This window comes from Notechis scutatus, chromosome 4 (genome assembly GCF_049901735.1).
Source record: "Notechis scutatus isolate UNSWTSFEM ecotype Mainland chromosome 4, rNotScu1.2, whole genome shotgun sequence".
Classification (NCBI taxonomy): Eukaryota; Metazoa; Chordata; class Lepidosauria; order Squamata; family Elapidae; genus Notechis; species Notechis scutatus.
Genome location: NC_142012.1, coordinates 139,242,864 through 139,259,245, shown reverse-complemented (window position 1 = coordinate 139,259,245; position 16,382 = coordinate 139,242,864). Strand labels below are relative to the sequence as shown.

Here is a 16,382-nt window from a genome sequence, read left to right as displayed (position 1 = left end):
TTCAGTATAATTGAATCACTTTGTGTCCTAAATCAGAAGTTACTAAAAAATAACCGCAATGCTTTCAGGAACATAATTCTGGATACATTTATTGGCAGACATGTGTGTTTTCTTTGATGGATCAGATACAGTTCATGGTTTTTAAAGTTATAAAAGGCTGAGTCGGAAAAAGACACTGAGAATATGTTCAAGAACTTCAAAGATATCACTAATATCTTGCATATTGAGTAAATGTTCCATTTTTAAGCGTTCATTTTGGAGTCAATATGGCAACACTGCTTCCACTTAAAATTTCTCATACATTTATTTTATTTATAAAATTTAGACATCTCCCATCTCACTATCCAAGAGATTCTGAGAGGTTTTCAAATGAAAAATAACACTTAAATACACCAGGCAATGTCTGAACTTAAAGTAAATAAAAGGTAGGAAAATATTTCATACTTTCAATGCAGTTATGAATTATTCCCAAATGCAGTAATATTTAGGTTCAAGGTTAACTATACAGTTGCTTAGCCAACAGGAATTCAGTACAGGGTGTGTAGACAGGCTACATGTGCAGTAAAATAGAGTAGCTATATAATGCATTTTTACAGAGGAGTTCATGCTGTGAATTGGCTAGTTTTAATTTGTGAATATTCACACACATATACATATCCACACCTTTTGAGGCTTCTAACATAAAGATGAATTTAATCCTGGTATACACGGTGTGCTATAAAAAAACACATGTAGTCATGTTGGCAGCATTTGGCTAAAATTATTCCTTTAACAGTTTGTAGTACCTAATTTGATAAAAGATTTACCAGGCTGTGACATGCAATAAGGCAGATATCCCAACAATTCTCTAGTATCTGAGAAATAGCCATTCAATTTCTATTGCCATCTTATTAAAGAAGCCATAAAAGGCAACATTCATAAATACATTACTAAGTCATAATGTGGTTTGCTTGTTTGCAGTTTAGAATGATTTATGAACTTAGCCAATTTAGCCAGCCTTGGTTTATAGCCTAATGAGTTTCATGAACTAAGCAAATTTGAACTAGTTAGTAAACGCTTGTTAAACAAACTATACCTTACCATGTTGTGCAATCACAGTAGCTTCTTCCTTAGTTTAACATTATGTAGATATTGATACATCTGTAATAAAATAAAAAGTGAATAACTCACTAATAAAGAAGAATATTTGTAGCTCGGGGTCCAAATGAGCTGGTGATGTTACTTAGTTTGGATAATAAAATGTCTGAAAGAAAAGAACCAAGCTCAGAGCACACCAAGGAGCCTTTACCTCATTCACAATTCAGATTCAAAATCATCTTCTCTACACTGCTTGCATCATTAAATAGTCAACTATACAGCATGCCTTCTCTCGAGAATTTATGTCATGTGTGAAACAACTCCAGACCAGAGGGCTTCTTCCCTTGTTTCTGTTGTTGCATGCAAATGGACATTGTTGAGGCAATTCCCCGTTAGGAGAATGAGCGCATACAGGGAGATGTAGTGAGAGTAATGTTGAATAATACACACACAGCACACGGATACACTGCACAGTAAATGTAGGTTTTTATTTCCAATAAATGTTTAAGCAAGTTCAAACACAGTCCAAGTCATTCACGGTTAAATCAGTCAGTTTTCCATCCAAGGATAATACAGTAACAAAGTCCAGTATCAAAAACAGTTCAGTAACAGACTTACATCAAATCCAAGAATAACAGTCAATTAGGAGGAACGGCAATACTCTCCAACAGAAGGAAACAGAGACTCACTCACACTCTCTTCTGAGACTAAACAACCCAGGTTTCTGGCTCCATCTTATGGCCGTTTGAGAAACCACACCCAATTACAGATTTAGTATTCTCTTAAAGGCATAGTATTAAAATGTCTATCCTAGTTTATATATTTCCAACCCAAATAACTGTTAGGTGACTTACATTCCTAGCAGACATGCCAGTAAGAAAAATGAGGAGAAAGATAAACAAGATGCCGGGCAAGCATTCCAGATCCTGTTTTCCCAGAGAGATCTAAATCTGTGCTCTAGAAAAGAATTATATATAAGCATTACATATTAAGAATTATATATTTGATATCAAGAACATTAAACTAAGAGTATGGAAAAACCATACCTCATAATCTACAGACATCATAAGGCATCAATTCCCCATGCTTATGAACAGATGACCAGCATAAAATATAGTGCAAATTCAGGAAGCTCTGCCTTACAACTGAAAAATGTATTTAAAAACTGGGTGAAGTAGATTCTTTTGCCACACACTTTTTCCCTTCTCCTTATTAACTGAATAATAATATTGGTTCCATTAATAGTGATCCATATAAAATGTCTGTCTATTCAGAAAGACCATGTTTGCATAACCCACTTAGCACAGTCTTACAGTTTCACTAGGTAGATAATAGATAGCTTTGTAACTGTATATTTAAATGTTAATATTGTACTTTAAATTCATCGTATCCCACTTGATAGAGATTACTTGAATTGCTTAGAATAATTCAAGCTTTGAAGCCCATCTATGTTTTATATTCATTCTGTACTAAGATTGCAGGGATTCAAAGAAGCTTTTTTGCTAAATTGAAAAGCAGTGGAAGAATCTAATGACATATCTACTCATGTTATTATTATTCCTTTAATGGAGTAGTTTCAAAAAAGTCACATTATCAATACTTCAGAAAGGAAAGGTTTGCTGGAAGATAGTTTTGATGTTCTCTTGAATTTTTTTAAGGTGGAAGGAGAGACATAGCATCAGGTTACCTCACCAATTGACAGTAAAGCATTAAATCAGAATTAAAATTGGTGATATTTTAAAAATAATGAAATCATCAATTAAAGGGCTATTTTGAAAAGACATAGTCTGGCAGGTTTTTGAAAACTGACAAAGGAGTGTTTGTCTTCAGCCCATTTAAAAATTTGTTCCAAAAACCTTTAAGTCACCTCAAGAAAATTCCATCCAATCATATATGCATTAACTCAGATGATCACAATAGATTGATAGGAATTTATACAGAAAGAGGGGCTGTCTTCAGTTATATAATAAAATAGGTTAGATATATATTTAAAGGAATTGTAAGCACATTCTCTGAAATCTTCAAATTAATTTTCTTTTCATCTAGAAAAAAATGAAATATTTTTTTTTCTCCTGGATAAAATGACAATAGTTTTAAACAATAGAAATGTTCAGCACAGTGTTATTCTCCTGGATAAAATGACGATAGTTTTAAACAATAGAAATGTTCAGCACAGTGTTATGATAATGTTTATCAGTCTCAGAGAAACTCCTCAGACAAACTCCTATGGATTTCTAAAGGATTCAGCAGAAGGAAAAATAGAGGGCTAGCAATGGTAATTCTGTATTGATACCAATATTCATCACTGAAGTAAATCTAAAAAGAACAATATGATCTTCTAATTGGGCATGATCTCTCCTGATGTATCAGTGTCTGAAACTGCCTGAAACTGTTTAGAAGTGAAATATTTATCATTTCATTGATTAATTATGTCTATCAAGCTATTTTTAACTCCTAGCAATCACATAGATACATCTCCATGATGATTTGTCCCTAACTTGTTCTTTCCAAGACTTCCAATGGTACAATCATTGCCACTAATTTAGTATATCCACCTTGCTGCTGGTTGTCCTCTTCTCTTTCTTTCCACCTTTCCAAGCATTAGAGGCTTTTCCAAGAGGTTGGTCCTTACAAAAATAGGTCTGGATAATCTGAGTCCAATCATTTGTGCCTTGAGTGAGAACTCTGGATTGATTTGTTTCATGTTCCATTGCTTTGTTTTCGTGGCCTTCCACAATATTCACAGAAGTCTTCTCCAGCACCAAATTTCAAAGGCAACAATATTCTTCTTATCCTGCTTCCTTTATTTAATTACCTGCCATGAAATCAGTGGTGTGTTTCCAAATTGTTTCCTACCGGTTCTATGTGCAGTTCTACGCACATATGTGGAGGACTCAAAGATCAACCTCTGTCAAGGCTGGTAAGCTGAGCTGTTTTTTAGCTCAGTTGAGATGTGGCAATCTACTCTGCCACGCAAACCAGCTGAGCTAAAAAAAACAAGGGAATAGAGGAGAGGTAACCGGGTGAGGCATGTTGGTAGGTGGGGCCAACCAGAGGTAATATTTGCCAGTTTTGAACTAGGCAAAATTTCTGCTACCAGTATGCCAGAACCAGTCCAAACTGGCTGAATACCACCTCTGCATGAAATGTTATTTTAGTCTATTACATTCTGAATTTGTTCTCAACATTAGTGGCTACATTAAAAAGAAAGTAGAGAAAAATAAGGAAAGTTGAAAAATTGCTCCTATAAATTAATTTATGTACTTTTTTATACATTTTGATAAACAATTCAATGAATTTACAGTTTCTGTTCAAGTTAGGATAGCTTCTGTTTATTGAAAAAAGAAAACAAAAACAAACAAAAATTATGGGAGAAATAGGGGAAAATATATCAAGATATAATCTAAAAACTTAACATTATTAAATGAAAGATTAAAATCATCCTTATAGACATATCTTTGGCTTGCTGAAAAATTAGCTTCATGGGTAGCAGTAAAATCAATATACTGTATATATCTGATGACAGCAATAGTATTGTTAGATGTTAATAATACTATCAAACATTTTAGTTTGTAGCATAATCAGCAACAATGAAATTCTAGAAATTCTTACTTAAGGAATCAAGAAATAAACTAGTACTGCAATGATGTATAATAGGCCTTAATGATTAATTTTTAATTCACTATCTTACAGCATAGCATTAATTTTGTAGTGGTAGTGTTTTAAAAATGCTCTCCATGGCAGACAAGGGAGATCATATGTTGTCCATTCAGAAGTAGTTATTTTGCAAGTCTCCCACCAGTCTTGAAGAAAAATTCATCTGTGTCCTTACAGCTTGTTAACTGTTTTTTTTTTTATTCAGTAAATATATATATATCATATTTATACACACACATGTAAGATAGCCACTATATTCTGAATCTTGTAACCCTCAGATCATCTTGATATTTAACATGGCACTCTGCAATGAGTGAATATTGGGGTACAGATCATTGAGGCTAGCTTGTTTAAGTCCAGAGAGAGGTAGCAGTTGATTCATGGTGTCATTTGACTGGTTTGGGTCATGTCTTTGTTGATGCTACTCCTAGCTCCTGATTATCTATCTTGCTTTTAGCCTAACCAGCTGCCTACAGTTTAGCATTCCAAGATACGTTTTTATCACAAGTGCTGCATGCAAATTTGATCTAGTCTATTCTTCTCCTTTAAAAGGAAAACAAAGCATCAAACAATATCATTTAGAATGGGCTAAAATTGATCAATGAGACATTGGTTTCAAAATTCCTATTAGTGCCCCTAGTTGTTTATCTTGTTGGCACATGCTTATTGTTCATTTATCATTATGAAAGAATGTCATCTTAAGAAAGAAAAATGCAATTAAATGAAAAGAGATTTTCTTTGAAACTCAGTTCCATTCTCTATTTCATAATTCTGCTCAGCTAATATCATTCTTCCATAGAGAGATGAAAAAATAATTTCCTCACAGTGACACATACATTGATTTGCTATTGAAAAAGAAAACACTATTCTGGCTATATATGGTCATAATTTTCAACAAGTATCACTTAGAGCAATGTCATTTTGACTAAGTTCAATGTTTATTTAAAAACTGTTACCTAAGATTCTTATGGTATGAGATTTGGCAGCATAAGTCACAATAATACACTGATTAATTAAAATAAAATCCTGTTGAAGTAGCTCAAACATCAATCATACAAGTGAACGATGTGCGAGTTCATAAGCAAAAAATGGATAGGAATTAAGATTAATAGGAACTACACATCTGTTCATTTGCACAGATAATTTTGCAGATGAACTCACTGGATTTCTGTTCTTGTCATCGTGCAGGTTATTCACCCATTTTCTTTCAGCACAACATATTTCTGACACTCCCATAAACAAGTTGAGAAACATGTTCCATTAAACTTTATTTAATTTAGAATTGTATCTAGCAAGATAAATTTAAGTTTAGTTAATATAACCCTCTCTACCTACTCTTTTGATGATTCAGAGCAAATGTGGTGTTCAGCAGGTTCTTACCAGTTCTGGAAAACCGGTTGCAGAAATTTTGAGTAGTCCAGAGAACCAGCAACTACCACCTCTGACTGGAGATTTTATTTATTTATTTAATTAATTTATTTGCCAATCACTTACAAGATAATAGTTATAAGTATAAACAAGACTAAGAATACTGGAAATAGGTATGAATAAATGGGGACAATAGGACAGGAACAGTAGGCACGATGGTGCACTTATGCACGTCCCTTACAGACCTCTTAGGAATGGGGTGAGGTCTGTTGAGGTAATTCCCCATTAGAAGAATGAGTGCATACAGGGAGACGTATTGAGAGAAGTGTTTGAATAATACACACAAAGCACACAGATACACTGTACAGTAAATGTAGGTTTTTTACTTTCGATAAAGGTTTAAGCCAAGTTCAAACAAGCAGTCCAAAGTCATTCACAGGTTAAATCAGTCAGTTTTCAGTCCAGGGATAATCCAATATCAAAGTCCAGTGTCAAAAACAGTTCAGTATCAGACTTACATCAAATCCAGAAATATCAGTCATTAGAAGGAACGGCAATATTCTCCAACAGAAGGGGAAAAAAACTCACTGAGACTTCTTCTGAGACTAAGACTAAGACAGCCCAGGTTTCTGGCTCCATCTTATGGCCGTTTGAGAAACCACACCCAATTACACTTTTAGGATTCTCTTAAAGAGACAGTATTAAAATGTCTATCCTGGTTTATATATTTCCAACCCAAATAGCTGTTAGGTGACTTACATTCCTAACAAGTTCAATAGTGGATAGTTTGAGGTTAAAGGAGTGGGGGTTAGAGGATGTAACAACAGAGTCAGGTAGTGCATTCCAGGCATTGACCACTCTGTTGCTGAAGTCGTACTTTCTGCAATTGAGTTTGAAGTGGTTTACATTGAGTTTGTATCTATTGTGTGTTCTTGTGTTGTTGTGGTTGAAGCTGAAGTAGTCATTGACTGGTAGGACATTGTAGAGGTAATTTTGAGTGCTACACTTAAGTCAAACCATAGGCGCCGTAGTTCAAGGTTGTTCAAGCCCAAAATCTCAAGTCTGGTGATATAGGGTATTCTGTTGCAAGCAGAGGAGTGGAATGCTCTTCTAGTGAAATACTTCTGGACTCACTCAATTGTATTAATATCTGATATACAGTGCAGATTCCAGACTGAAGAGCTGTATTTGAGTATTGGTCTAGCAAAAGTTTTGTATGCTTTAGTTAGCAATTCGATATTTTTGGAGGAAAAGCTTCGTAAGATTAGATTTACAACTCTTAATGCCTTTTTGGCAATGCTGTTAAAGTGAGCTCTGACACTTAGGTCATTTGATATGAGAACTCCAAGGTTCAGTGTGAGGATCATCAACGAGGTCATATCTGCCTACTTTGTATTTCGTGTCTTGATTTTTTTTTACCAATGTGTAGGACAGAGCATTTGTTGGTTGAGATTTGGAGTTGCCAATTGTTTGACCATTCAAACACATAATCAAGGTCACTTTGAAGGACAGTAGCATTGTCGGTGGTGTTGAATAGTTTCACGTCATCCACAAAGAGGATGCAGTTACTTATAAGATGAACACAAAGGTCATTTATATAGAGTATAAAGTGTGTGGGTCCTAGAACACTGCCTTGGAGGACACCACTGTTAACTGGAGCAGAGTTTGATACAGCGTTCCCTATTTTTACTATTTGTTGTCTGTTTGACAGGAACGCAGTAATCCATTTATGAAGGGATCTGGAAATGCCATAAGAGTTTAGTTTTAACAGTAGTTTTTCATGTACCACTGAATCAAAGTCTTTGCAGAAGTCTATGTAAATTGCATCTATAGCTTTACCCTGCTTAAGTAGAGTAGTCCATATGTTTTTGCAGTGTAAGAGTTGCAGATTGCAGGACATTTTTTTCCTGAAACCAAATTGTTTTTTGGAGAGTAGGTTGTTTGACTCTAAGTGGAGGGTGATGAATTGGTTAATGATTGATTCCATGACTTTGCATGTGACACAACACAGTGATATTGGTCTTTAGTTTTCAACCAAAAACCAAAAGGCTGGGGTTGAAGATAGGTATGACCGTAGCTAAAGACCACAGGTTTGAAGATAGGTATGACCATAGCTAAAGACCATATGTTTGGCAAGGAGCTGGTTCTGAATGATATCTCATATATAATGCTTAGGGGTTCCGCTATGGCAGAGGAAAGCTTTTTTAAGAAGTATGGCACATAATCCACTGGGGCCAATAGATTGGCATGGTTTTAGGTTATGTAGTGCCTTTTCTACATTATCTTCTGTAAAGTCCATATCTGGTAGGTCATTACAGTTAGTTTTGGTATGGCTAGGAAATGTGGGGCATGAACCATTGCTGTTTACAAAGACTGAACTGAAGAATGTGTTGAAGAGATTGGCCTTAACGACTTCATCATTGCAGTCTTTCCCATTTGGTCCTTTTAGGGGTGGGGTGGTTCTTGAGTCTTTAAGTTTGGTGTTTACAAAATTGTAGAAAGCATGGGTGGATTTTGTATGTAGGAGGTTTTCCTCTTGCTTGCAGTGGTAATTTGTGCATCCTGCCTTTTTCTGTCGGCATAAGGTGTTGTATTGGTTTTTAAAGTTTGCTACGTAGCTAGTTTTGTTTTTAGGCCATAGTGATCTTTTCTTTTATTGAAGTTTCCTTATTGTTATGAGTAATTTGTTTTTTTGTTTTTGGGGGTTACTAATGGTACATATAGTTTAATGACTCTTTCAAGTTCAAACAAGAATGCATTATAATGGTCTTCTGTATTATTACAGCTAGAGAACAGAATGTTCTTTTACAGTATCCTTCCCCTGCCACGTCCACAGAACCGATAGTAAAAAAAATTGAATCCCACCACTGATTCAAAGATCTTATAAAGACTATAATTAAATGCAATGTGCCTAATAATTAACACATTTGTTCTCTGTAGACTTTTTAATCAAGACTGGACATGCGAATAGCTTGCCCCTGTTTTCAGGAAAGCCATGCCATTTCATCCCCCACCCCTACCCCATATAATAGTCTGAGCAGTAAAAATACAGTAAAAATAACAAGAGGTTGGATGACTCACCTATGTGGTGTTTTATGTATTTCTCACAGTTTGACTGTTCTGTAGTGATTGTTCAAAGACAATTTCACTAATTAATTTTGGAATTAGTGTCTGTACAATATATCCTTGCCACAGCTTTCAGTGTTCTCTATTAATGGCAGGCTGTTTTTCCCTTTAGTAAGCTATGTACATGAATGAAATAATAAATATTAAAACTTTACAGTTTTTCTTTGATTTTCAGCCTCTGATGATGATGCTCATGATAATATAAATATCCCATAGTAATTCCCATTTTACCAGTTTCATTATAGCTACATATTTAAGTTATATTCATCTATGCTCACTTTGTGCTAAACTTGGTAATTTTATATAAAAGAGCAGAAACAGTCAAAACAGTAGAGACATGATCACAGTTTATGTATACTATACACAATATAGTAGGCAGTTCAATAGAACTATAGTAGCTGAGCCAGGGAACAGTAAATCAATTATTAAAAACAATTGTTTAAGAATAGATCTTAAGAGTGGTCTTCCGGTTTGTCGGCTTCGCGAGCGGCAGGGATTTCAGCTGCGCGATCCCGCCGCGCTAGCCGTTTTTGGGGCTCCGACCCAGCCGGGTATCGGAGCTAGGCTGACTGCAGGGGCAGCTGAAGTAGGGGGATCCGGAGAAGGGTTTGGGGTGCTGCAGACTCCTCCTGGCCGGCAGAACTCCCTTTTCCCAGGACGGTGCAGCGGCGGAACCGTAATGGCCGCCACAAAGAAGCTGGCAGCCGGGTAAGAATGCGCAGGAGGAAGTGGAGAAAGTGATTGAGAGGAGAAAGTTTTTCTTGGCTCCTAGGACTCTAAGACATATTTAATAAAATTCCTGAAAAGTATGATTCTCTGAATAATACCTGCCAGAAGAGGAAAAAAGCGGCTGCTTGAAGGTGCTGAAAGGATAGCTTTCCTCTTTTCCTACGGAATAAATAACTGGATATTAAGAAACCTATTTTTTAGGTGGAAATTGGTTTTAAGCGATGAGTGGGAAGAGAGAGGATTAAGAAGAAAATATTTGTATGCTAAGATTTGTTGGAGCAGATGCCTTAAGGATTTGAAGACTAGAATATATTGTAATAAGATTTTAAACAGATTTGGACTTTCTTTCTCTTTGATTGATATTACCCCAGAAGGAGAAAGTGAGAACTCTGCCTTGGTTTGGACTGATTGATAACTTTGGGACTGTTTTATCTTTTTTATTTATTTTTGAATATTCTGGTTGTTGTAAGAAGAAAGAAGGAGAAAAGAAAAGAAAAGATTTATAATGGCTCTTTCTGTTGAGGAACTAAGAAAGAATATGAACAAGCAAAAAAAATGGTAAAGATGGTGTGGAAGAAGCTTTCCTTTTCTTAGAAATGGCGCTTACTAATTATCAACAAAAATTACAACAGATGAAGACAGCAGAGGAACAAGAAAGAAAGGAAGGAGCCATCTTTAATGAATCTCAGAATTTGATCCAGAAAAAAGGAAGAGAGAAAGAAAAGAAGAGAAGAGAAAAGAAGAAAACTAAAGGATTTAAGGACTTAAGATCCAAAAACATTTAAGAAAGGGAAAAATAAAGTGCAAAACCAATATGATGATTGTAAACAAAGGGGAAAAGAAATACGAGAGAAGGGAAGCCGGTAAGGCAGAGGCTAGAAGAAGGGGGGGGTAGAAAGGTTTGTTGGGAAAAGAAAGAAAGGGAAAAGGTGGAGAAAAGCTACAATGTTTTGAAATTAAATGGAAAAAAGGAATTTTTTATGGATAATGGATAAAGTATAATTTTTTTTTTAAAAAAAAGATTTTGCAAGGTACATAAGATGAGATGGTAGTATTGCAATGGTTTAAGAGTTGATAAGAGATTAAAATGTTAAAATGTTTAAAAATGATTGGCTTTAAAACTTAATAATAGGAGAGGTTTAGAATATTGTTTTAATTAAAGAGTTTAATAAAATTATGGTATTGATGTTATTATAAAATTTTTATTATAGTATTTCTTTTTAATATTTGGATTTATTGTCTAATTATGCACTTAATTGTGTTGGATGTATTAGTTAGATAGAATGTACCAAGCAAAATCTGATTGGGTATTAGATATTATTTTAAAGATTAATTTGATTAACTTAGGGGGGAGATAGAAAGGCATCATACTCTGATTAATGATTTCAGGAGAAACTGATTTTCTTTTTTTTTCATAAGGGATGAGACAAAGGGATGATAAAAAATGGACAAAAGATACAAATATAATGATTTAAACTAAGATGATTAATTAAGGTAGAATTAAGAAGTGTGAAATATGTGGAGAAGTTAATATCCCATAGTAATTCCCATTTTACCAGTTTCATTATAGCTACATATTTAAGTTATATTCATCTATGCTCACTTTGAGCTAAACTTGGTAATTTTATATAAAAGAGCAGAAACAGTCAAAACAGTAGAGACATGATCACAGTTTATGTATATGTATACTATACACAATATAGTAGGCAGTTCAATAGAACTATAGTAGCTGAGCCAGGGAACAGTAAATCAATTATTAAAAACAATTGTTTAAGAATAGATCTTAAGAGTGTAGTGTTTGGCCTAACCTGCTGTTGGTTTTTCAAAATATATTACGATTAAATGTTGGTTCTATTTGATTATCAGATGGAGATCCCCCCACCTGGAATATTTTTTATTTAATATAGTTTTCTTGTTAAATAAGGATAAGAAAGCATATAACTATTTGTAGACCTGCTATGTAAAGGTGAGAAGAATTTATTGTGTTTTTCCCCCCAGCATCCAGCCAGGGTGGATTTTTTATGGTTAATGTTAAATTGAATTGATATTTGGGGCATTTTTTTCTTTTCTATACGCATTTTTTTCTTTGCCTTTTGTTGTTCTTAGTATGTTAGTATGGATGCATGTTTTTCTGTTGTTTTGAATTTTATTCTTGTTGGTAAAACAAAATAAATATATATTAAGAATGAGTCTTAAGGATTTTTTTCTGTTGTTGACTTAAATCAAATACTGCTGCTGGAAAGACAGAGAACTCAATAGACAAAGAAAAGAATCTTTTAAAAGAAAGACTGGTTGAAATTATAATTCAAGTCTCCCATGATCCAGTAGAGGTTGATCACAAATTGGCTGAGATAAAACAACATGAACCAAAATTCTGAAGTAGTTTGTAACTGAATAGCAAATCAATAACCTGTTTCTGCAGAGATTTTCAGGCTCCAGATTAGATATTTTTTTAAATCTTATCATGGATCCTTAATGACACCAATGTGAGAATTTCAATGCATTGGCTCCTTGATCAGTCATCATAGGCTTGTTAACAGGACCATTTTAGTAGTTCAGAGGAAGGCTGCCTAGTGCTCTTGTAGGGAGAGCTACTCAGGAGCTACTCAGGAGAAACACAACTTTCTTTGCTACAGTGTCTTAACTGAAAATTGGGGGGGGAAATTGCTATATCTGAATCAATCCCCAAAGTCAAACAGAATAAATGCCCTATCCCTCTAATTCCTTTTTTGACTACCAACTTAAACTATTCTCTTTGGTACACGCCTGATTGATTAACTTCTTATATAAAGAGTAAAAGACAGGCTGGATTGCTATAGTTGTTCATTTGCTAGTGAATTAGTGGGCAAAATGGAAATTCTATTCTACTTGTTATGCTAAAGTGAGCATTTGGCTGGTAAGTATTATGCTGTGTGATTGATGTAATAAGTCATTCCATCAAAATTAATTTCCTAGGCATATCAGAAAAGTCATAATTATTTATGGACTGTGATCTTGGACAGCTCTAAAACTGGTATATTTACTCCATGCTCAAAGTTGCTCACATGCATAATAAAATAAGCAATATATAGATCCAGCATATATATTTAAGATTTTCATGAAATACTATGTATGCCACATTAATACTCTAGCAAACATTACACTTACAATTTCCCTAATCACCAAATAATATCCCTTTCATAAATAATAATATAAATAATAAATAAAACATACATAATTAAAAAGCATCCATATTCAGTTAACAAGCTTTAGACTGACAAATCAAAATAAATAAAAAGAAAAGTAGCTGAAAATGTATTTATTTTATTTATACAGTGGTACCTTGGTACTCATTGTTAATTGGTTCCAGGAAGAACGATGAGTACTAAACAATTTTTTCCCCATAAGGAATAATGTTGTGAATCACAAGGCAACTTCTAACTTGTGTGTTGAGTACCAAACAAACAATAAATACTGGGACAAATTTTTTGTGCCAAAATGTGTTGAGTTCCAAATTTGATGAATTTCAAAGCAGTTGAGTACCAAAGTACCACTGTATATCAAACTTCTTAATCTCCCATCTTCTTCACAGAGGGCTCTGGGCAGAATATACATTAGAGGTAGTACTCAACTTATGACCATTCATTCAATGATTGTTCAAAGTTACAGCAGCACTGTAAAAAGGGAAACTTATAACTGGTCCTCATATTTATGACTGTTGCAGTATCCTCAGGTATAGGATCAAAGTTTGAGCGCTTGACAATTGACATGTATTTTACAAGTTGCAGCCATTTGCAATCTTCTCAGGAGATGTCTGACAAGCAAAGTTGATAGAGGACACCATATTTGCTTAATAAGTCTGTGATTTGTTTAATATCCATGGCAAAAAAAAGGTTGTAAAATTGAGCTTGACTCACTTAATCGCATCGCTTACTAATGGAAGATCTGGTACCAATTATAGTCATATATTGAGGACTATCTGTATTATAAATTTGTCACCGTATAAACTAATTAAAGTCAACATTCATCAGATCAGCAGAACTACCATTGTAGTCAAATGAATACCTTTTTGTTCTCTTTCTGCTTTGATTGGAGACAGACACAGCAACAGCTCTCCAATATACTCTTATTCCTTTTTTAACTGCATCATTTATCTAACTCCGTCACTTTGCCCTCCCTAAAGAAGCTATAGGCCAAAGGAACTAGGTACTATAGAGATTCCTGTTTCCTATTCATTTCCAGATTTCTTTTTTGTATTTTATGTGTAGATAACCATAGTTTTCTCAAGTGTTCATAATGGGATAATTAACATGTTTAAATAAGGCATTTTTTAACAGAAGTGAAATATTTTAATTTCAATCACACACACAAAAACACACACATAATATCAAGCTTAAAAAAGATCAAATTCTGGAGCTATGCTTTAGGCGACAGCTTGGCATAGGAAGAATTCTCCTGAAACCGCCATTATTTTGGTCCTATTAATAAAGCATTTCTAACAATTGCTTCTCAAGCAATTTCACCAATACCTTTTAAAGACTGTGAAAGTGTTACGTGCATATGAAAATTCTTTGGGGTTCCTGTGTTTTGACATTATTGTATTTATAAGAATTTATGATGCCTTGCAATCTATCCCCCTGCTAAGCCTATGACTTAGACAAGGTAGTGAGCATTGCTAAGTGCTGTGTGCACTTACCAGAGGTAAGGTTTATTGGATTCAATGGGAAGGTATCGGGTTGTACAATAAATGATTGGATTATTAACTAAGCATACTGTATATGCATGGATGGAGAAGCTCCTATTAAAAAAAAAAATTGTGCAGTGCTGAGCACAATAAATGCCAAATTGAATACTTTAAAAGTTATGTTATTGAGCCTATAAAACTATTCTATAATTGACTGAATATAAAAAGGTTAATTAAGACAGCTCCGTAATAGCATACCTTTTAAAAACAAGCCTCTGTGGTGCAGGATGGATGAGAATATATAGGAATAGCTAATTATACTACAACATGGCATTTTTATTGTTAATTTTCAAAGAACTAACATTCCAACAATAATTTGTTAGTCAGTACATTTGTGAGATTTAAATGGGAAGTTACCTCTTGTCTCAGCAAGGAAGTAATTGGTTTCAGTGCATTTAAACACAGAATATTAGTTGTGACATGGTCTTTTTGTTTATTGAAAGAGACAACTGAACCTATAGTATTGGTAGAAATGTAATTTTAAAGGAACCCCTGAAGTTTCTGGTTTGCTTGTTTTTTAACAAAGTGCGAGAAGATTCTGACTTCTTTATTTTTCTTCTATCATTGTTTGCTTTGTACATCGGTATGATCCAACTGGCACTGCACTAAAAATGGTAGTATGGAATAAAATGGTTTTTATCACATTAATGACAAGATTAATCCATATAGGAGATAAAATTAAATCTTAATTGTAACATAGCTGATGCAGTTTTATTGTCACTGTGGAATATCCAAGCATGAGTTATTTTGAAGGCTAATGTCATAAGAGATAAGCCTGACTGCTGATTTGAGATAGCTCTAAAAGGTGCCTTCAGGTCCCCATCCCCAATTTTACATCTTAATCTATGCAAGCAGCAGTAGTTATATATTGGTCAGCAAAGGATAGAAGGATCATTTTAAGTTACCACCATGTTCCCAATACATGCTGTCTCTTGCATGTATGGTAGAATGTATATCATTCTATTTCACATATATGTTTGAATTGCAAATTATGGTATCCTTAGGAATCATGGGTAATGTTGGAGGTTGTTGAAAGCTGAACTTCCCATGTTGGGCAGTCTGGTCTGGAAGCCATGATTTTAATTCCACATATACTTGCATTCAAATTGGTGAACTGGAAATCAAGATTGACACCAAATTCTCATGTTCTCATCCCGTCAAATGTTTGACTTCCCAATCCCTCTCCATACTTTATCCCACCTACATTCCCAATTTCTTCCCCTTCATCTCTTACCCATTTCCAGTATTACCTTCATCCAGTCAGGTCATAGTGGCACATGTCAGGTCTTATTCACAATCAGTGGCATACAAGAGTGGGGTGATGGGAATGGTTAGGCAATAAGGGGGTGCATTTTCCTGGTTATTTAGGGGTATAGTGGTGTTACTGCTACCAGTACACCAATTGGCAGTTGGCAGCATGGTACAGCAAAAGTGAAGGAAGAGAGTATTTTAAAAGTCTCTGTCCTGGATATCAAAAATGCTAGAAATGCTGTTCACAATTAAATTATATGCTAAATTTATTGCATACAGATCTGATTGTCTATAAGACTAGGGTTAAATTTCTGCACTAGTCATCCATGGCAGAGAATCTGTGATTGCTTAACAGTAGTGGATACTGTTGTTGGATCTGTGTCTCATCTGCCTCCTAAGTCATTGTTAGTTTCTTTGTTTGTTTGTTAGTCTGTTTCTGGAAGCCACACAT

The 16,382-nt window shown here is 34.6% G+C and overlaps 1 protein-coding gene across 1 annotated transcript in view; it reads left to right on the top strand.

Annotated features, from left to right (window-relative positions):
• SLC9A9 (solute carrier family 9 member A9) overlaps positions 1-16,382 on the top strand; it is a 242,481-nt gene that overhangs the window by 129,810 nt on the left and 96,289 nt on the right. The window lies entirely within an intron of this gene.